Source organism: Oncorhynchus gorbuscha, linkage group LG10 (assembly GCF_021184085.1).
Source record: "Oncorhynchus gorbuscha isolate QuinsamMale2020 ecotype Even-year linkage group LG10, OgorEven_v1.0, whole genome shotgun sequence".
NCBI lineage: Eukaryota > Metazoa > Chordata > Actinopteri > Salmoniformes > Salmonidae > Oncorhynchus > Oncorhynchus gorbuscha.
This window is the reverse complement of record NC_060182.1, coordinates 7,772,741-7,790,378: the sequence shown is the minus strand read 5'-3', so window position 1 is coordinate 7,790,378 and position 17,638 is coordinate 7,772,741. Positions and strand designations below refer to the sequence as shown.

General features: G+C 40.0%; 33 non-coding genes across 33 annotated transcripts; all 33 read right to left on the bottom strand.

The window, feature by feature from the left end:
* Nucleotides 1–111: 111 nt before the first annotated feature.
* trnat-ugu lies at nucleotides 112–185 on the bottom strand. Its single transcript has one exon. It is a non-coding gene; the product is annotated as a tRNA-Thr (tRNA).
* Nucleotides 186–696: 511 nt separating this feature from the next.
* On the bottom strand, nucleotides 697–768 carry trnah-gug. Its single transcript has one exon. It is a non-coding gene; the product is annotated as a tRNA-His (tRNA).
* Nucleotides 769–1,052: 284 nt separating this feature from the next.
* trnat-ugu lies at nucleotides 1,053–1,126 on the bottom strand. Its single transcript has one exon. It is a non-coding gene; the product is annotated as a tRNA-Thr (tRNA).
* An 867-nt stretch (nucleotides 1,127–1,993) lies between these two features.
* Nucleotides 1,994–2,067, bottom strand: trnat-agu. Its single transcript has one exon. It is a non-coding gene; the product is annotated as a tRNA-Thr (tRNA).
* Nucleotides 2,068–2,791: 724 nt separating this feature from the next.
* On the bottom strand, nucleotides 2,792–2,863 carry trnah-gug. The gene has a single exon. It is a non-coding gene; the product is annotated as a tRNA-His (tRNA).
* Nucleotides 2,864–3,147: 284 nt separating this feature from the next.
* trnat-agu lies at nucleotides 3,148–3,221 on the bottom strand. Its single transcript has one exon. It is a non-coding gene; the product is annotated as a tRNA-Thr (tRNA).
* Nucleotides 3,222–3,732: 511 nt separating this feature from the next.
* trnah-gug lies at nucleotides 3,733–3,804 on the bottom strand. The gene has a single exon. It is a non-coding gene; the product is annotated as a tRNA-His (tRNA).
* Nucleotides 3,805–4,088: 284 nt separating this feature from the next.
* trnat-agu lies at nucleotides 4,089–4,162 on the bottom strand. Its single transcript has one exon. It is a non-coding gene; the product is annotated as a tRNA-Thr (tRNA).
* Nucleotides 4,163–4,887: 725 nt separating this feature from the next.
* trnah-gug lies at nucleotides 4,888–4,959 on the bottom strand. The gene has a single exon. It is a non-coding gene; the product is annotated as a tRNA-His (tRNA).
* Nucleotides 4,960–5,242: 283 nt separating this feature from the next.
* Nucleotides 5,243–5,316, bottom strand: trnat-agu. The gene has a single exon. It is a non-coding gene; the product is annotated as a tRNA-Thr (tRNA).
* A 516-nt stretch (nucleotides 5,317–5,832) lies between these two features.
* On the bottom strand, nucleotides 5,833–5,904 carry trnah-gug. The gene has a single exon. It is a non-coding gene; the product is annotated as a tRNA-His (tRNA).
* A 284-nt stretch (nucleotides 5,905–6,188) lies between these two features.
* trnat-agu lies at nucleotides 6,189–6,262 on the bottom strand. Its single transcript has one exon. It is a non-coding gene; the product is annotated as a tRNA-Thr (tRNA).
* A 700-nt stretch (nucleotides 6,263–6,962) lies between these two features.
* Nucleotides 6,963–7,034, bottom strand: trnah-gug. Its single transcript has one exon. It is a non-coding gene; the product is annotated as a tRNA-His (tRNA).
* Nucleotides 7,035–7,317: 283 nt separating this feature from the next.
* On the bottom strand, nucleotides 7,318–7,391 carry trnat-agu. Its single transcript has one exon. It is a non-coding gene; the product is annotated as a tRNA-Thr (tRNA).
* A 512-nt stretch (nucleotides 7,392–7,903) lies between these two features.
* Nucleotides 7,904–7,975, bottom strand: trnah-gug. The gene has a single exon. It is a non-coding gene; the product is annotated as a tRNA-His (tRNA).
* Nucleotides 7,976–8,259: 284 nt separating this feature from the next.
* On the bottom strand, nucleotides 8,260–8,333 carry trnat-agu. The gene has a single exon. It is a non-coding gene; the product is annotated as a tRNA-Thr (tRNA).
* A 703-nt stretch (nucleotides 8,334–9,036) lies between these two features.
* On the bottom strand, nucleotides 9,037–9,108 carry trnah-gug. The gene has a single exon. It is a non-coding gene; the product is annotated as a tRNA-His (tRNA).
* Nucleotides 9,109–9,392: 284 nt separating this feature from the next.
* On the bottom strand, nucleotides 9,393–9,466 carry trnat-agu. The gene has a single exon. It is a non-coding gene; the product is annotated as a tRNA-Thr (tRNA).
* A 511-nt stretch (nucleotides 9,467–9,977) lies between these two features.
* On the bottom strand, nucleotides 9,978–10,049 carry trnah-gug. The gene has a single exon. It is a non-coding gene; the product is annotated as a tRNA-His (tRNA).
* Nucleotides 10,050–10,333: 284 nt separating this feature from the next.
* Nucleotides 10,334–10,407, bottom strand: trnat-agu. The gene has a single exon. It is a non-coding gene; the product is annotated as a tRNA-Thr (tRNA).
* A 718-nt stretch (nucleotides 10,408–11,125) lies between these two features.
* trnah-gug lies at nucleotides 11,126–11,197 on the bottom strand. The gene has a single exon. It is a non-coding gene; the product is annotated as a tRNA-His (tRNA).
* A 312-nt stretch (nucleotides 11,198–11,509) lies between these two features.
* trnat-agu lies at nucleotides 11,510–11,583 on the bottom strand. The gene has a single exon. It is a non-coding gene; the product is annotated as a tRNA-Thr (tRNA).
* A 544-nt stretch (nucleotides 11,584–12,127) lies between these two features.
* Nucleotides 12,128–12,199, bottom strand: trnah-gug. Its single transcript has one exon. It is a non-coding gene; the product is annotated as a tRNA-His (tRNA).
* Nucleotides 12,200–12,482: 283 nt separating this feature from the next.
* trnat-agu lies at nucleotides 12,483–12,556 on the bottom strand. The gene has a single exon. It is a non-coding gene; the product is annotated as a tRNA-Thr (tRNA).
* Nucleotides 12,557–13,072: 516 nt separating this feature from the next.
* On the bottom strand, nucleotides 13,073–13,144 carry trnah-gug. The gene has a single exon. It is a non-coding gene; the product is annotated as a tRNA-His (tRNA).
* A 283-nt stretch (nucleotides 13,145–13,427) lies between these two features.
* Nucleotides 13,428–13,501, bottom strand: trnat-agu. Its single transcript has one exon. It is a non-coding gene; the product is annotated as a tRNA-Thr (tRNA).
* A 704-nt stretch (nucleotides 13,502–14,205) lies between these two features.
* Nucleotides 14,206–14,277, bottom strand: trnah-gug. Its single transcript has one exon. It is a non-coding gene; the product is annotated as a tRNA-His (tRNA).
* A 283-nt stretch (nucleotides 14,278–14,560) lies between these two features.
* Nucleotides 14,561–14,634, bottom strand: trnat-agu. The gene has a single exon. It is a non-coding gene; the product is annotated as a tRNA-Thr (tRNA).
* A 728-nt stretch (nucleotides 14,635–15,362) lies between these two features.
* Nucleotides 15,363–15,434, bottom strand: trnah-gug. The gene has a single exon. It is a non-coding gene; the product is annotated as a tRNA-His (tRNA).
* A 284-nt stretch (nucleotides 15,435–15,718) lies between these two features.
* On the bottom strand, nucleotides 15,719–15,792 carry trnat-agu. The gene has a single exon. It is a non-coding gene; the product is annotated as a tRNA-Thr (tRNA).
* A 514-nt stretch (nucleotides 15,793–16,306) lies between these two features.
* trnah-gug lies at nucleotides 16,307–16,378 on the bottom strand. Its single transcript has one exon. It is a non-coding gene; the product is annotated as a tRNA-His (tRNA).
* A 283-nt stretch (nucleotides 16,379–16,661) lies between these two features.
* On the bottom strand, nucleotides 16,662–16,735 carry trnat-agu. Its single transcript has one exon. It is a non-coding gene; the product is annotated as a tRNA-Thr (tRNA).
* A 725-nt stretch (nucleotides 16,736–17,460) lies between these two features.
* Nucleotides 17,461–17,532, bottom strand: trnah-gug. Its single transcript has one exon. It is a non-coding gene; the product is annotated as a tRNA-His (tRNA).
* Between the last annotated feature and the right edge of the window lie 106 nt (nucleotides 17,533–17,638).

Here is a 17,638-nt window from a genome sequence, read left to right as displayed (position 1 = left end):
GGAATATCTCAATTGCATCCTCCTCACGTCATCTCTAATTCTCTAAACCCATTGGTGAGAAAACCTGAGTGCCCTCCCCTCTGACCTTCTCCACCAATGTGAACAATAAAAAGGTACTGCTGAGATTTGAACTCAGGATCTCCTGTTTACAAGACAGGCACTTTAACCAACTAAGCCACAGCACCCATAAAAGTCAAATATGTTGCAGATGTGAACACCCACACCTATTTGAATCAAACCAGTCTCATTAATTTAACCCACATCTCTGTTTAGCAAAATCGCATCCAAGTGGATGTAATTGTGATTGACGCTGTAGGAGAGAGGAATAACGTCGTGGGAGAGACAAAAAGTGAGTAAAAAACACCCTAAGTATGTTTAGAACTAAAATTGAACTTTCTTCTGTCGATTCTTGTCTTTTTTCTGAATACTCACTAAATATAGCGACAAAGTCGCTAAGTTGGCAACACTGGTGAGAGGTGGGTAGCGAGATATCAGTAATCAATTGTAATCACATACTATTTCTGTCACGAGATATGAGTAAACATTCAGAATCATACACTATTTCTCATAATGTTGGTCGTTCGAGGACACTGCATTTCTCATTTGGCTCTCGAGCTTAAAAATGGTAAAAACGTCTGAAACAGCATAGTAAGTCTTAACTCGTTAAAAAAAAAAACTTCTAAAATTAAATTGCAGTGCCGTGACCCGGATTCGAACCGGGGTTGCTGCGACCACAACGCAGAGTACTAACCACTATACGATCACGGCTGGCTTCAAGAGCTGACTTTGTAAAGCCTACATAGGCTGTGAAAGTGATGTGCACAAGCTGGCTAAACTCTTTTCATTTTGGTCTCGATAATGAATAAACTGAAGAAACAGTGGAGCTTTACACAGTCGGTAGGTTTTTTCTCATTCGAAAGTGCCCTTTTTCCGTGACATTGGAATATCTCAATTGCATCCTCCTCACGTCATCTCTAATTCTCTAAACCCATTGGTGAGAAAAACCTGAGTGCCCTCCCCTCTGACCTTCTCCACCAATGTGAACAATAAAAAGGTACTGCTGAGATTTGAACTCAGGATCTCCTGTTTACAAGACAGGCACTTTAACCAACTAAGCCACAGCACCCATAAAAGTCACATATGTTGCAGATGTGAACACCCACACCTATTTGAATCAAACCAGTCTCATTAATTTAACCCACATCTCTGTTTAGCAAAATCGCATCCAAGTGGATGTAATTGTGATTGACGCTGTAGGAGAGAGGAATAACGTCGCGGGAGAGACAAAAAGTGAGTAAAAAACACCCTAAGTATGTTTAGAACTAAAATTGAACTTTCTTCTGTCGATTCTTGTCTTTTTTCTGAATACTCACTAAATATAGCGACAAAGTCGCTAAGTTGGCAACACTGGTGAGAGGTGGGTAGCGAGATATCAGTAATCAATTGTAATCACATACTATTTCTGTCACGAGATATGAGTAAACATTCAGAATCATACACTATTTCTTCATAATGTTGGTCGTTCGAGGACACTGCATTTCTCATTTGGCTCTCGAGCTTAAAAATGGTAAAAACGTCTGAAACAGCATAGTAAGTCTTAACTCGTTAAAAAAAAAACTTCTAAAATTAAATTGCAGTGGCGTGACTCGGATTCGAACCGGGGTTGCTGCGACCACAACGCAAAGTACTAACCACTATACGATCACGGCTGGCTTCAAGAGATGACTTTGTAAAGCCTACATAGGCTGTGAAAGTGATGTGCACAAGCTGGCTAAACTCTTTTCATTTTGGTCTCGATAATGAACAAACTGAAGAAACAGTGGAGCTTTACACAGTCGGTAGGTTTTTTCTCATTCGAAAAGTGCCCTTTTTCCGTGACATTGGAATATCTCAATTGCATCCTCCTCACGTCATCTCTAATTCTCTAAACCCATTGGTGAGAAAACCTGAGTGCCCTCCCCTCTGACCTTCTCCACCAATGTGAACAATAAAAAGGTACTGCTGAGATTTGAACTCAGGATCTCCTGTTTACTAGACAGGCACTTTAACCAACTAAGCCACAGCACCCATAAAAGTCAATATGTTGCAGATGTGAACACCCACACCTATTTGAATCAAACCAGTCTCATTAATTTAACCCACATCTCTGTTTAGCAAAATCGCATCACAAAAGAGATGTATTTTACTAATATTGGAAACAAAACAGACAACTTCAATTGTCTAGCAACAGGGTTTCTTAAGCTACGTTTCGGGACGCAAAGTGGGCCTGAGCATGTGAGAGGCAGTGTTGCCAAATCCTCAGTAAGGAAAGTAGCTATTGGTGGTCCTAAAAGTAGCTAGAAGTGGCTAAATGACATCATCACATAATTTTCATAATTGGCCAAGTGGATGTAATTGTGATTGACGCTGTAGGAGAGAGGAATAACGTCGCGGGAGAGACAAAAAGTGAGTAAAAAACACCCTAAGTATGTTTAGAACTAAAATTGAACTTTCTTCTGTCGATTCTTGTCTTTTTTCTGAATACTCACTAAATATAGCGACAAAGTCGCTAAGTTGGCAACACTGGTGAGAGGTGGGTAGCGAGATATCAGTAATCAATTGTAATCACATACTATTTCTGTCACGAGATATGAGTAAACATTCAGAATCATACACTATTTCTTCATAATGTTGGTCGTTCGAGGACACTGCATTTCTCATTTGGCTCTCGAGCTTAAAAATGGTAAAAACGTCTGAAACAGCATAGTAAGTCTTAACTCGTTAAAAAAAAACTTCTAAAATTAAATTGCAGTGCCGTGACCCGGATTCGAACCGGGGTTGCTGCGACCACAACGCAGAGTACTAACCACTATACGATCACGGCTGGCTTCAAGAGCTGACTTTGTAAAGCCTACATAGGCTGTGAAAGTGATGTGCACAAGCTGGCTAAACTCTTTTCATTTTGGTCTCGATAATGAATAAACTGAAGAAACAGTGGAGCTTTACACAGTCGGTAGGTTTTTTCTCATTCGAAAAGTGCCCTTTTTCCGTGACATTGGAATATCTCAATTGCATCCTCCTCACGTCATCTCTAATTCTCTAAACCCATTGGTGAGAAAACCTGAGTGCCCTCCCCTCTGACCTTCTCCACCAATGTGAACAATAAAAAGGTACTGCTGAGATTTGAACTCAGGATCTCCTGTTTACTAGACAGGCACTTTAACCAACTAAGCCACAGCACCCATAAAAGTCATATATGTTGCAGATGTGAACACCCACACCTATTTGAATCAAACCAGTCTCATTAATTTAACCCACATCTCTGTTTAGCAAAATCGCATCCAAGTGGATGTAATTGTGATTGACGCTGTAGGAGAGAGGAATAACGTCGTGGGAGAGACAAAAAGTGAGTAAAAAACACCCTAAGTATGTTTAGAACTAAAATTGAACTTTCTTCTGTCGATTCTTGTCTTTTTTCTGAATACTCACTAAATATAGCGACAAAGTCGCTAAGTTGGCAACACTGGTGAGAGGTGGGTAGCGAGATATCAGTAATCAATTGTAATCACATACTATTTCTGTCACGAGATATGAGTAAACATTCAGAATCATACACTATTTCTTCATAATGTTGGTCGTTCGAGGACACTGCATTTCTCATTTGGCTCTCGAGCTTAAAAATGGTAAAAACGTCTGAAACAGCATAGTAAGTCTTAACTCGTTAAAAAAAAAACTTCTAAAATTAAATTGCAGTGCCGTGACCCGGATTCGAACCGGGGTTGCTGCGACCACAACGCAGAGTACTAACCACTATACGATCACGGCTGGCTTCAAGAGCTGACTTTGTAAAGCCTACATAGGCTGTGAAAGTGATGTGCACAAGCTGGCTAAACTCTTTTCATTTTGGTCTCGATAATGAATAAACTGAAGAAACAGTGGAGCTTTACACAGTCGGTAGGTTTTTTCTCATTCGAAAAGTGCCCTTTTTCCGTGACATTGGAATATCTCAATTGCATCCTCCTCACGTCATCTCTAATTCTCTAAACCCATTGGTGAGAAAACCTGAGTGCCCTCCCCTCTGACCTTCTCCACCAATGTGAACAATAAAAAGGTACTGCTGAGATTTGAACTCAGGATCTCCTGTTTACTAGACAGGCACTTTAACCAACTAAGCCACAGCACCCATAAAAGTCATATATGTTGCAGATGTGAACACCCACACCTATTTGAATCAAACCAGTCTCATTAATTTAACCCACATCTCTGTTTAGCAAAATCACATCACAAAAGAGATGTATTTTACTAATATTGGAAACAAAACAGACAACTTCAATTGTCTAGCAACAGGGTTTCTTAAGCTACGTTTCGGGACGCAAAGTGGGCCTGAGCATGTGAGAGGCAGTGTTGCCAAATCCTCAGTAAGGAAAGTAGCTATTGGTGGTCCTAAAAGTAGCTAGAAGTGGCTAAATGACGTCATCACATAATTTTCATAATTGGCCAAGTGGATGTAATTGTGATTGACGCTGTAGGAGAGAGGAATAACGTCGCGGGAGAGACAAAAAGTGAGTAAAAAACACCCTAAGTATGTTTAGAACTAAAATTGAACTTTCTTCTGTCGATTCTTGTCTTTTTTCTGAATACTCACTAAATATAGCGACAAAGTCGCTAAGTTGGCAACACTGGTGAGAGGTGGGTAGCGAGATATCAGTAATCAATTGTAATCACATACTATTTCTGTCACGAGATATGAGTAAACATTCAGAATCATACACTATTTCTTCATAATGTTGGTCGTTCGAGGACACTGCATTTCTCATTTGGCTCTCGAGCTTAAAAATGGTAAAAACGTCTGAAACAGCATAGTAAGTCTTAACTCGTTAAAAAAAAACTTCTAAAATTAAATTGCAGTGCCGTGACCCGGATTCGAACCGGGGTTGCTGCGACCACAACGCAGAGTACTAACCACTATACGATCACGGCTGGCTTCAAGAGCTGACTTTGTAAAGCCTACATAGGCTGTGAAAGTGATGTGCACAAGCTGGCTAAACTCTTTTCATTTTGGTCTCGATAATGAATAAACTGAAGAAACAGTGGAGCTTTACACAGTCAGTAGGTTTTTCTCATTCGAAAAGTGCCCTTTTTCCGTGACATTGGAATATCTCAATTGCATCCTCCTCACGTCATCTCTAATTCTCTAAACCCATTGGTGAGAAAACCTGAGTGCCCTCCCCTCTGACCTTCTCCACCAATGTGAACAATAAAAAGGTACTGCTGAGATTTGAACTCAGGATCTCCTGTTTACTAGACAGGCACTTTAACCAACTAAGCCACAGCACCCATAAAAGTAAAATATGTTGCAGATGTGAACACCCACACCTATTTGAATCAAACCAGTCTCATTAATTTAACCCACATCTCTGTTTAGCAAAATCGCATCCAAGTGGATGTAATTGTGATTGACGCTGTAGGAGAGAGGAATAACGTCGCTAGGAGAGACAAAAAGTGAGTAAAAAACACCCTAAGTATGTTTAGAACTAAAATTGAACTTTCTTCTGTCGATTCTTGTCTTTTTTTTTCTGAATACTCACTAAATATAGCGACAAAGTCGCTAAGTTGGCAACACTGGTGAGAGGTGGGTAGCGAGATATCAGTAATCAATTGTAATCACATACTATTTCTGTCACGAGATATGAGTAAACATTCAGAATCATACACTATTTCTTCATAATGTTGGTCGTTCGAGGACACTGCATTTCTCATTTGGCTCTCGAGCTTAAAAATGGTAAAAACGTCTGAAACAGCATAGTAAGTCTTAACTCGTTAAAAAAAAAAACTTCTAAAATTAAATTGCAGTGCCGTGACCCGGATTCGAACCGGGGTTGCTGCGACCACAACGCAGAGTACTAACCACTATACGATCACGGCTGGCTTCAAGAGCTGACTTTGTAAAGCCTACATAGGCTGTGAAAGTGATGTGCACAAGCTGGCTAAACTCTTTTCATTTTGGTCTCGATAATGAATAAACTGAAGAAACAGTGGAGCTTTACACAGTCGGTAGGTTTTTTCTCATTCGAAAAGTGCCCTTTTTCCGTGACATTGGAATATCTCAATTGCATCCTCCTCACGTCATCTCTAATTCTCTAAACCCATTGGTGAGAAAACCTGAGTGCCCTCCCCTCTGACCTTCTCCACCAATGTGAACAATAAAAAGGTACTGCTGAGATTTGAACTCAGGATCTCCTGTTTACTAGACAGGCACTTTAACCAACTAAGCCACAGCACCCATAAAAGTCAAATATGTTGCAGATGTGAACACCCACACCTATTTGAATCAAACCAGTCTCATTAATTTAACCCACATCTCTGTTTAGCAAAATCGCATCACAAAAGAGATGTATTTTACTAATATTGGAAACAAAACAGACAACTTCAATTGTCTAGCAACAGGGTTTCTTAAGCTACGTTTCGGGACGCAAAGTGGGCCTGAGCATGTGAGAGGCAGTGTTGCCAAATCCTCAAAGGAAAGTAGCTATTGGTGGTCCTAAAAGTAGCTAGAAGTGGCTAAATGACATCATCAAATAATTTTCATTGGCCAAGTGGATGTAATTGTGATTGACGCTGTAGGAGAGAGGAATAACGTCCTAAAAAACACCCTAAGTATGTTTAGAACTAAAATTGAACTTTCTTCTGTCGATTCTTGTCTTTTTTCTGAATACTCACTAAATATAGCGACAAAGTCGCTAAGTTGGCAACACTGGTGAGAGGTGGGTAGCGAGATATCAGTAATCAATTGTAATCACATACTATTTCTGTCACGAGATATGAGTAAACATTCAGAATCATACACTATTTCTTCATAATGTTGGTCGTTCGAGGACACTGCATTTCTCATTTGGCTCTCGAGCTTAAAAATGGTAAAAACGTCTGAAACAGCATAGTAAGTCTTAACTCGTTAAAAAAAAACTTCTAAAATTAAATTGCAGTGCCGTGACCCGGATTCGAACCGGGGTTGCTGCGACCACAACGCAGAGTACTAACCACTATACGATCACGGCTGGCTTCAAGAGCTGACTTTGTAAAGCCTACATAGGCTGTGAAAGTGATGTGCACAAGCTGGCTAAACTCTTTTCATTTTGGTCTCGATAATGAATAAACTGAAGAAACAGTGGAGCTTTACACAGTCAGTAGGTTTTTCTCATTCGAAAAGTGCCCTTTTTCCGTGACATTGGAATATCTCAATTGCATCCTCCTCACGTCATCTCTAATTCTCTAAACCCATTGGTGAGAAAACCTGAGTGCCCTCCCCTCTGACCTTCTCCACCAATGTGAACAATAAAAAGGTACTGCTGAGATTTGAACTCAGGATCTCCTGTTTACTAGACAGGCACTTTAACCAACTAAGCCACAGCACCCATAAAAGTCAAATATGTTGCAGATGTGAACACCCACACCTATTTGAATCAAACCAGTCTCATTAATTTAACCCACATCTCTGTTTAGCAAAATCGCATCCAAGTGGATGTAATTGTGATTGACGCTGTAGGAGAGAGGAATAACGTCGTGGGAGAGACAAAAAGTGAGTAAAAAACACCCTAAGTATGTTTAGAACTAAAATTGAACTTTCTTCTGTCGATTCTTGTCTTTTTTCTGAATACTCACTAAATATAGCGACAAAGTCGCTAAGTTGGCAACACTGGTGAGAGGTGGGTAGCGAGATATCAGTAATCAATTGTAATCACATACTATTTCTGTCACGAGATATGAGTAAACATTCAGAATCATACACTATTTCTTCATAATGTTGGTCGTTCGAGGACACTGCATTTCTCATTTGGCTCTCGAGCTTAAAAATGGTAAAAACGTCTGAAACAGCATAGTAAGTCTTAACTCGTTAAAAAAAAAAACTTCTAAAATTAAATTGCAGTGCCGTGACCCGGATTCGAACCGGGGTTGCTGCGACCACAACGCAGAGTACTAACCACTATACGATCACGGCTGGCTTCAAGAGCTGACTTTGTAAAGCCTACATAGGCTGTGAAAGTGATGTGCACAAGCTGGCTAAACTCTTTTCATTTTGGTCTCGATAATGAATAAACTGAAGAAACAGTGGAGCTTTACACAGTCGGTAGGTTTTTTCTCATTCGAAAAGTGCCCTTTTTCCGTGACATTGGAATATCTCAATTGCATCCTCCTCACGTCATCTCTAATTCTCTAAACCCATTGGTGAGAAAACCTGAGTGCCCTCCCCTCTGACCTTCTCCACCAATGTGAACAATAAAAAGGTACTGCTGAGATTTGAACTCAGGATCTCCTGTTTACTAGACAGGCACTTTAACCAACTAAGCCACAGCACCCATAAAAGTCATATATGTTGCAGATGTGAACACCCACACCTATTTGAATCAAACCAGTCTCATTAATTTAACCCACATCTCTGTTTAGCAAAATCACATCACAAAAGAGATGTATTTTACTAATATTGGAAACAAAACAGACAACTTCAATTGTCTAGCAACAGTTTCTTAAGCTATTAATGGGCCTGAGCATGTGAGAGGCCCAAATCCTCACTAAGGAAAGTAGCTATTGGTGGTCCTAAAAGTAGCTAGAAGTGGCTAAATGACATCATCACATAATTTTCATAATTGGCCAAGTGGATGTAATTGTGATTGACGCTGTAGGAGAGAGGAATAACGTCGCGGGAGAGACAAAAAGTGAGTAAAAAACACCCTAAGTATGTTTAGAACTAAAATTGAACTTTCTTCTGTCGATTCTTGTCTTTTTTCTGAATACTCACTAAATATAGCGACAAAGTCGCTAAGTTGGCAACACTGGTGAGAGGTGGGTAGCGAGATATCAGTAATCAATTGTAATCACATACTATTTCTGTCACGAGATATGAGTAAACATTCAGAATCATACACTATTTCTTCATAATGTTGGTCGTTCGAGGACACTGCATTTCTCATTTGGCTCTCGAGCTTAAAAATGGTAAAAACGTCTGAAACAGCATAGTAAGTCTTAACTCGTTAAAAAAAAACTTCTAAAATTAAATTGCAGTGCCGTGACCCGGATTCGAACCGGGGTTGCTGCGACCACAACGCAGAGTACTAACCACTATACGATCACGGCTGGCTTCAAGAGCTGACTTTGTAAAGCCTACATAGGCTGTGAAAGTGATGTGCACAAGCTGGCTAAACTCTTTTCATTTTGGTCTCGATAATGAATAAACTGAAGAAACAGTGGAGCTTTACACAGTCGGGTAGGTTTTTCTCATTCGAAAAGTGCCCTTTTTCCGTGACATTGGAATATCTCAATTGCATCCTCCTCACGTCATCTCTAATTCTCTAAACCCATTGGTGAGAAAACCTGAGTGCCCTCCCCTCTGACCTTCTCCACCAATGTGAACAATAAAAAGGTACTGCTGAGATTTGAACTCAGGATCTCCTGTTTACTAGACAGGCACTTTAACCAACTAAGCCACAGCACCCATAAAAGTCAAATATGTTGCAGATGTGAACACCCACACCTATTTGAATCAAACCAGTCTCATTAATTTAACCCACATCTCTGTTTAGCAAAATCGCATCCAAGTGGATGTAATTGTGATTGACGCTGTAGGAGAGAGGAATAACGTCGTAGGGAGAGACAAAAAGTGAGTAAAAAACACCCTAAGTATGTTTAGAACTAAAATTGAACTTTCTTCTGTCGATTCTTGTCTTTTTTCTGAATACTCACTAAATATAGCGACAAAGTCGCTAAGTTGGCACACTGGTGAGAGGTGGGTAGCGAGATATCAGTAATCAATTGTAATCACATACTATTTCTGTCACGAGATATGAGTAAACATTCAGAATCATACACTATTTCTTCATAATGTTGGTCGTTCGAGGACACTGCATTTCTCATTTGGCTCTCGAGCTTAAAAATGGTAAAAACGTCTGAAACAGCATAGTAAGTCTTAACTCGTTAAAAAAAAAACTTCTAAAATTAAATTGCAGTGCCGTGACCCGGATTCGAACCGGGGTTGCTGCGACCACAACGCAGAGTACTAACCACTATACGATCACGGCTGGCTTCAAGAGCTGACTTTGTAAAGCCTACATAGGCTGTGAAAGTGATGTGCACAAGCTGGCTAAACTCTTTTCATTTTGGTCTCGATAATGAATAAACTGAAGAAACAGTGGAGCTTTACACAGTCGGTAGGTTTTTTCTCATTCGAAAAGTGCCCTTTTTCCGTGACATTGGAATATCTCAATTGCATCCTCCTCACGTCATCTCTAATTCTCTAAACCCATTGGTGAGAAAACCTGAGTGCCCTCCCCTCTGACCTTCTCCACCAATGTGAACAATAAAAAGGTACTGCTGAGATTTGAACTCAGGATCTCCTGTTTACTAGACAGGCACTTTAACCAACTAAGCCACAGCACCCATAAAAGTCAAATATGTTGCAGATGTGAACACCCACACCTATTTGAATCAAACCAGTCTCATTAATTTAACCCACATCTCTGTTTAGCAAAATCATCACAAAAGAGATGTATTTTACTAATATTGGAAACAAAACAGACAACTTCAATTGTCTAGCAACAGGGTTTCTTAAGCTACGTTTCGGGACGCAAAGTGGGCCTGAGCATGTGAGAGGTAGTGTTGCCAAATCCTCAAAGGAAAGTAGCTATTGGTGGTCCTAAAAGTAGCTAGAAGTTAAATGACATCATCACATAATTTTCATAATTGGCCAAGTGGATGTAATTGTGATTGACGCTGTAGGAGAGAGGAATAACGTCGCGGGAGAGACAAAAAGTGAGTAAAAAACACCCTAAGTATGTTTAGAACTAAAATTGAACTTTCTTCTGTCGATTCTTGTCTTTTTTCTGAATACTCACTAAATATAGCGACAAAGTCGCTAAGTTGGCAACACTGGTGAGAGGTGGGTAGCGAGATATCAGTAATCAATTGTAATCACATACTATTTCTGTCACGAGATATGAGTAAACATTCAGAATCATACACTATTTCTTCATAATGTTGGTCGTTCGAGGACACTGCATTTCTCATTTGGCTCTCGAGCTTAAAAATGGTAAAAACGTCTGAAACAGCATAGTAAGTCTTAACTCGTTAAAAAAAAACTTCTAAAATTAAATTGCAGTGCCGTGACCCGGATTCGAACCGGGGTTGCTGCGACCACAACGCAGAGTACTAACCACTATACGATCACGGCTGGCTTCAAGAGCTGACTTTGTAAAGCCTACATAGGCTGTGAAACTTTGTAAAGCCTACATAGGCTGTGAAAGTGATGTGCACAAGCTGGCTAAACTCTTTTCATTTTGGTCTCGATAATGAATAAACTGAAGAAACAGTGGAGCTTTACACAGTCGGTAGGTTTTTTCTCATTCGAAAAGTGCCCTTTTTCCGTGACATTGGAATATCTCAATTGCATCCTCCTCACGTCATCTCTAATTCTCTAAACCCATTGGTGAGAAAACCTGAGTGCCCTCCCCTCTGACCTTCTCCACCAATGTGAACAATAAAAAGGTACTGCTGAGATTTGAACTCAGGATCTCCTGTTTACTAGACAGGCACTTTAACCAACTAAGCCACAGCACCCATAAAAGTCAAATATGTTGCAGATGTGAACACCCACACCTATTTGAATCAAACCAGTCTCATTAATTTAACCCACATCTCTGTTTAGCAAAATCGCATCCAAAAGTGGATGTAATTGTGATTGACGCTGTAGGAGAGAGGAATAACGACATCATCACATAATTTTCATAATTGGCCAAGTGGGAGAGACAAAAAAAAGTGAGTAAAAAACACCCTAAGTATGTTTAGAACTAAAATTGAACTTTCTTCTGTCGATTCTTGTCTTTTTTCTGAATACTCACTAAATATAGCGACAAAGTCGCTAAGTTGGCAACACTGGTGAGAGGTGGGTAGCGAGATATCAGTAATCAATTGTAATCACATACTATTTCTGTCACGAGATATGAGTAAACATTCAGAATCATACACTATTTCTTCATAATGTTGGTCGTTCGAGGACACTGCATTTCTCATTTGGCTCTCGAGCTTAAAAATGGTAAAAACGTCTGAAACAGCATAGTAAGTCTTAACTCGTTAAAAAAAAACTTCTAAAATTAAATTGCAGTGCCGTGACCCGGATTCGAACCGGGGTTGCTGCGACCACAACGCAGAGTACTAACCACTATACGATCACGGCTGGCTTCAAGAGCTGACTTTGTAAAGCCTACATAGGCTGTGAAAGTGATGTGCACAAGCTGGCTAAACTCTTTTCATTTTGGTCTCGATAATGAATAAACTGAAGAAACAGTGGAGCTTTACACAGTCGGTAGGTTTTTCTCATTCGAAAAGTGCCCTTTTTCCGTGACATTGGAATATCTCAATTGCATCCTCCTCACGTCATCTCTAATTCTCTAAACCCATTGGTGAGAAAACCTGAGTGCCCTCCCCTCTGACCTTCTCCACCAATGTGAACAATAAAAAGGTACTGCTGAGATTTGAACTCAGGATCTCCTGTTTACTAGACAGGCACTTTAACCAACTAAGCCACAGCACCCATAAAAGTAAAATATGTTGCAGATGTGAACACCCACACCTATTTGAATCAAACCAGTCTCATTAATTTAACCCACATCTCTGTTTAGCAAAATCGCATCCAAGTGGATGTAATTGTGATTGACGCTGTAGGAGAGAGGAATAACGTCGCGGGAGAGACAAAAAGTGAGTAAAAAACACCCTAAGTATGTTTAGAACTAAAATTGAACTTTCTTCTGTCGATTCTTGTCTTTTTTTTTTCTGAATACTCACTAAATATAGCGACAAAGTCGCTAAGTTGGCAACACTGGTGAGAGGTGGGTAGCGAGATATCAGTAATCAATTGTAATCACATACTATTTCTGTCACGAGATATGAGTAAACATTCAGAATCATACACTATTTCTTCATAATGTTGGTCGTTCGAGGACACTGCATTTCTCATTTGGCTCTCGAGCTTAAAAATGGTAAAAACGTCTGAAACAGCATAGTAAGTCTTAACTCGTTAAAAAAAAAAACTTCTAAAATTAAATTGCAGTGCCGTGACCCGGATTCGAACCGGGGTTGCTGCGACCACAACGCAGAGTACTAACCACTATACGATCACGGCTGGCTTCAAGAGCTGACTTTGTAAAGCCTACATAGGCTGTGAAAGTGATGTGCACAAGCTGGCTAAACTCTTTTCATTTTGGTCTCGATAATGAATAAACTGAAGAAACAGTGGAGCTTTACACAGTCGGTAGGTTTTTCTCATTCGAAAAGTGCCCTTTTTCCGTGACATTGGAATATCTCAATTGCATCCTCCTCACGTCATCTCTAATTCTCTAAACCCATTGGTGAGAAAACCTGAGTGCCCTCCCCTCTGACCTTCTCCACCAATGTGAACAATAAAAAGGTACTGCTGAGATTTGAACTCAGGATCTCCTGTTTACTAGACAGGCACTTTAACCAACTAAGCCACAGCACCCATAAAAGTAAAATATGTTGCAGATGTGAACACCCACACCTATTTGAATCAAACCAGTCTCATTAATTTAACCCACATCTCTGTTTAGCAAAATCACATCACAAAAGAGATGTATTTTACTAATATTGGAAACAAAACAGACAACTTCAATTGTCTAGCAACAGGGTTTCTTAAGCTACGTTTCGGGACGCAAAGTGGGCCTGAGCATGTGAGAGGTAGTGTTGCCAAATCCTCACTAAGGAAAGTAGCTATTGGTGGTCCTAAAAGTAGCTAGAAGTGGCTAAATGACGTCATCACATAATTTTCATTGTGATTGACGCTGTAGGAGAGAGGAATAACGTCGCGGGAGAGACAAAAAGTGAGTAAAAAACACCCTAAGTATGTTTAGAACTAAAATTGAACTTTCTTCTGTCGATTCTTGTCTTTTTTCTGAATACTCACTAAATATAGCGACAAAGTCGCTAAGTTGGCAACACTGGTGAGAGGTGGGTAGCGAGATATCAGTAATCAATTGTAATCACATACTATTTCTGTCACGAGATATGAGTAAACATTCAGAATCATACACTATTTCTTCATAATGTTGGTCGTTCGAGGACACTGCATTTCTCATTTGGCTCTCGAGCTTAAAAATGGTAAAAACGTCTGAAACAGCATAGTAAGTCTTAACTCGTTAAAAAAAAACTTCTAAAATTAAATTGCAGTGCCGTGACCCGGATTCGAACCGGGGTTGCTGCGACCACAACGCAGAGTACTAACCACTATACGATCACGGCTGGCTTCAAGAGCTGACTTTGTAAAGCCTACATAGGCTGTGAAAGTGATGTGCACAAGCTGGCTAAACTCTTTTCATTTTGGTCTCGATAATGAATAAACTGAAGAAACAGTGGAGCTTTACACAGTCGGTAGGTTTTTCTCATTCGAAAAGTGCCCTTTTTCCGTGACATTGGAATATCTCAATTGCATCCTCCTCACGTCATCTCTAATTCTCTAAACCCATTGGTGAGAAAACCTGAGTGCCCTCCCCTCTGACCTTCTCCACCAATGTGAACAATAAAAAGGTACTGCTGAGATTTGAACTCAGGATCTCCTGTTTACTAGACAGGCACTTTAACCAACTAAGCCACAGCACCCATAAAAGTAAAATATGTTGCAGATGTGAACACCCACACCTATTTGAATCAAACCAGTCTCATTAATTTAACCCACATCTCTGTTTAGCAAAATCGCATCACAAAAGAGATGTATTTTACTAATATTGGAAACAATACAGACAACTTCAATTGTCTAGCAACAGGGTTTCTTAAGCTACGTTTCGGGACGCAAAGTGGGCCTGAGCATGTGAGAGGTAGTGTTGCCAAATCCTCACTAAGGAAAGTAGCTATTGGTGGTCCTAAAAGTAGCTAGAAGTCGCTAAATGACATCATCACATAATTTTCATAATTGGCCAAGTGGATGTAATTGTGATTGACGCTGTAGGAGAGAGGAATAACGTCGCGGGAGAGACAAAAAGTGAGTAAAAAACACCCTAAGTATGTTTAGAACTAAAATTGAACTTTCTTCTGTCGATTCTTGTCTTTTTTCTGAATACTCACTAAATATAGCGACAAAGTCGCTAAGTTGGCAACACTGGTGAGAGGTGGGTAGCGAGATATCAGTAATCAATTGTAATCACATACTATTTCTGTCACGAGATATGAGTAAACATTCAGAATCATACACTATTTCTTCATAATGTTGGTCGTTCGAGGACACTGCATTTCTCATTTGGCTCTCGAGCTTAAAAATGGTAAAAACGTCTGAAACAGCATAGTAAGTCTTAACTCGTTAAAAAAAAAAAACTTCTAAAATTAAATTGCAGTGCCGTGACCCGGATTCGAACCGGGGTTGCTGCGACCACAACGCAGAGTACTAACCACTATACGATCACGGCTGGCTTCAAGAGCTGACTTTGTAAAGCCTACATAGGCTGTGAAAGTGATGTGCACAAGCTGGCTAAACTCTTTTCATTTTGGTCTCGATAATGAATAAACTGAAGAAACAGTGGAGCTTTACACAGTCGGTAGGTTTTTTCTCATTCGAAAAGTGCCCTTTTTCCGTGACATTGGAATATCTCAATTGCATCCTCCTCACGTCATCTCTAATTCTCTAAACCCATTGGTGAGAAAACCTGAGTGCCCTCCCCTCTGACCTTCTCCACCAATGTGAACAATAAAAAGGTACTGCTGAGATTTGAACTCAGGATCTCCTGTTTACTAGACAGGCACTTTAACCAACTAAGCCACAGCACCCATAAAAGTAAAATATGTTGCAGATGTGAACACCCACACCTATTTGAATCAAACCAGTCTCATTAATTTAACCCACATCTCTGTTTAGCAAAATCGCATCCAAGTGGATGTAATTGTGATTGACGCTGTAGGAGAGAGGAATAACGTCGACGCTGGGAGAGACAAAAGTGAGTAAAAAACACCCTAAGTATGTTTAGAACTAAAATTGAACTTTCTTCTGTCGATTCTTGTCTTTTTTCTGAATACTCACTAAATATAGCGACAAAGTCGCTAAGTTGGCAACACTGGTGAGAGGTGGGTAGCGAGATATCAGTAATCAATTGTAATCACATACTATTTCTGTCACGAGATATGAGTAAACATTCAGAATCATACACTATTTCTTCATAATGTTGGTCGTTCGAGGACACTGCATTTCTCATTTGGCTCTCGAGCTTAAAAATGGTAAAAACGTCTGAAACAGCATAGTAAGTCTTAACTCGTTAAAAAAAAAACTTCTAAAATTAAATTGCAGTGCCGTGACCCGGATTCGAACCGGGGTTGCTGCGACCACAACGCAGAGTACTAACCACTATACGATCACGGCTGGCTTCAAGAGCTGACTTTGTAAAGCCTACATAGGCTGTGAAAGTGATGTGCACAAGCTGGCTAAACTCTTTTCATTTTGGTCTCGATAATGAATAAACTGAAGAAACAGTGGAGCTTTACACAGTCGGTAGGTTTTTCTCATTCGAAAAGTGCCCTTTTTCCGTGACATTGGAATATCTCAATTGCATCCTCCTCACGTCATCTCTAATTCTCTAAACCCATTGGTGAGAAAACCTGAGTGCCCTCCCCTCTGACCTTCTCCACCAATGTGAACAATAAAAAGGTACTGCTGAGATTTGAACTCAGGATCTCCTGTTTACTAGACAGGCACTTTAACCAACTAAGCCACAGCACCCATAAAAGTCAAATATGTTGCAGATGTGAACACCCACACCTATTTGAATCAAACCAGTCTCATTAATTTAACCCACATCTCTGTTTAGCAAAATCGCATCACAAAAGAGATGTATTTTACTAATATTGGAAACAAAACAGACAACTTCAATTGTCTAGCAACAGGGTTTCTTAAGCTACGTTTCGGGACGCAAAGTGGGCCTGAGCATGTGAGAGGCAGTGTTGCCAAATCCTCAGTAAGGAAAGTAGCTATTGGTGGTCCTAAAAGTAGCTAGAAGTGGCTAAATGACGTCATCACATAATTTTCATAATTGGCCAAGTGGATGTAATTGTGATTGACGCTGTAGGAGAGAGGAATAACGTCGCGGGAGAGACAAAAGTGAGTAAAAAACACCCTAAGTATGTTTAGAACTAAAATTGAACTTTCTTCTGTCGATTCTTGTCTTTTTTCTGAATACTCACTAAATATAGCGACAAAGTCGCTAAGTTGGCAACACTGGTGAGAGGTGGGTAGCGAGATATCAGTAATCAATTGTAATCACATACTATTTCTGTCACGAGATATGAGTAAACATTCAGAATCATACACTATTTCTTCATAATGTTGGTCGTTCGAGGACACTGCATTTCTCATTTGGCTCTCGAGCTTAAAAATGGTAAAAACGTCTGAAACAGCATAGTAAGTCTTAACTCGTTAAAAAAAAAACTTCTAAAATTAAATTGCAGTGCCGTGACCCGGATTCGAACCGGGGTTGCTGCGACCACAACGCAGAGTACTAACCACTATACGATCACGGCTGGCTTCAAGAGCTGACTTTGTAAAGCCTACATAGGCTGTGAAAGTGATGTGCACAAGCTGGCTAAACTCTTTTCATTTTGGTCTCGATAATGAATAAACTGAAGA